This window comes from Notamacropus eugenii, chromosome 2 (assembly GCF_028372415.1).
Source record: "Notamacropus eugenii isolate mMacEug1 chromosome 2, mMacEug1.pri_v2, whole genome shotgun sequence".
NCBI lineage: Eukaryota > Metazoa > Chordata > Mammalia > Diprotodontia > Macropodidae > Notamacropus > Notamacropus eugenii.
Genome location: NC_092873.1, coordinates 375,523,876 through 375,525,905, shown reverse-complemented (window position 1 = coordinate 375,525,905; position 2,030 = coordinate 375,523,876).

Below are 2,030 nucleotides of genomic sequence, written 5' to 3'. Positions count from 1 at the left end.
GATGAAAGAACATCTTTATTTCATTCTCTAGCATCCTTCCTCAGTCCCCCTCCCCTCTTCCAACCCTTTCTTGAACCCGAGTCTGTTTTGGATAGGGGATATGAGGCTCTCTTGCTTACCTCCTCCCCCGATTTCTCATCCTCTCCCTCCCACTCTCTCCCAGCTGCTTCATTTCTTTACTTCTGTGGAACAAAGTAATTTCCAGGGCTTATTGGCTTTCATTTCTTTCCCTGTGCCCTTTCTTTCCCTCCTCTCCCTTCTGTTTATAACACCACTCTAAAGTACAGGAATCTTTAGTTCAGAAACTTTGGGGTTTCCTCCAACCCACCTCCTAATCCTGTCTTCTGAAGGGCTAACATGGGATTATTTATTTATTGCCAGAGTTTTTTTCCTGGGACCATAGATTCCTTCATAGAGAAACAATGGCACAGGGAAGCAAAGGAAACCCTCCTGTGCCTCTCTCATTTTTCTTCTTTAGAGGAAAATCAACCTGATGGAATTCTGTCCTGTAGAGAGGGTGTAGTCCCTCCCTCAGCAGACCCTCGGTCCAGGGAGATTGTCTAGGCATGGAGAGAGCTTTCCTCTGGGAGACTACTTCCTTCCTGTCCCCTGACCCACAGTTTTACTGTGCATAATCCCCCTAGTCAAGAACTGGATGCCTGCTTAGCGTCCAGAGGATTTTGGAATGATGGGATGGGCAAGCAGTGTGGACAAACTTCGCAAAGCTGAAAGCATGATTTTCAATACACTAATGGGAAGAGCCAGGGCTAGGAATACATTTATTTACTCTGGCAGCCCAGCTGTCAGCATAAATGTTGTCACTTCCTTATTTCATTCAAAAAAAATTAAGCATAAAAAAATTAAGCAGACACAGTGTGGTCTAATGGTTAGAGAGCCAGCCTCAGAGTCAAGATGTCCTGGTTCCACCCCAGCTTCTGCTACATACTGGCTGTGTGATTCTGGGCTAATAATTCCTTAGTCTTTATGTGCCCAAGACAACTCTCTAATACTGTAAATTTCAGAGATGTCAGCTAGCATTGGCAAAGAGAATCCCCTCATCTGGGAGTCCCCTTGCCAGTGAAATCTCAGACCATCCTCTGCACCCAGGCTTTAAAGAGATGTTGAGGCAGCGTGACGTAAGGGACAGAGGGCTATGGGATTTTTTCCCCTTTCTTTGTGTCCACAGCACTTAGTACATTGCCTGGCAAATAATAAGGGCTTAATAAATATGTATTGACTAAATTTCAGATGAGTTGTCCATCTATACTAGTAGAAAGCACATTAGGAGTTTCCTAGCTAATAAAATCAGAGACCTAGTCCCCCACCCCCCAAATAAAAATGGATTGTATCCTGGATGATGTGAGAGATAAAAAAAATTTATAAGAAACAGTCCTTGCATGAATAGAGATTTTGTTGTTGTTAAGTCATTTTTCAGTTGTAACTGACTCTCTGTGACCCTATCTGGGGTTTTCTTGATAAAGACACTGGAGTAGTTTGCTCTATTCTTCTCCAGCTCATTTTACAGATGAGAAAACTGAGGCAAACAGGGTTAATTGGGCAGTCTGGTAAAGGGGATGTGACATCCTACACAAATTATCCTACACAAAGATCCACTCTATGGGGAACACAGAAGTGTAAACAAAATGCTTGTTGTTGTCCATGAGGGCAAAGGTCACTGTCCAGTGGGGAAGATCAAGGAAGGTGACAATTGCTGCTCCCTTTTTGCCCCCTCCCCATTGAATTTCCACCTCTAATACTCCAGTGAAAGTCTTAGATTGTCTCTTCTGTTTTATGTATCCTATTCTTTACTTAAGTATCTTTCTTAATTCATCTAAGGAAGTGGTAGCCTATATTCTCCCTTTCATCTTTCCCCTGCCCCCACCTGCACTTTATTTCCTTCCTCTCCTTTAGTTCCTTCCACCCCTCCATTTCACATACGTGCGTATGTGTATGTATATATGTATGTATGTATGTATGTATGTATATATTTCTTCTTACCCTTCAGCATCCCCCATTTTATACACATGTGT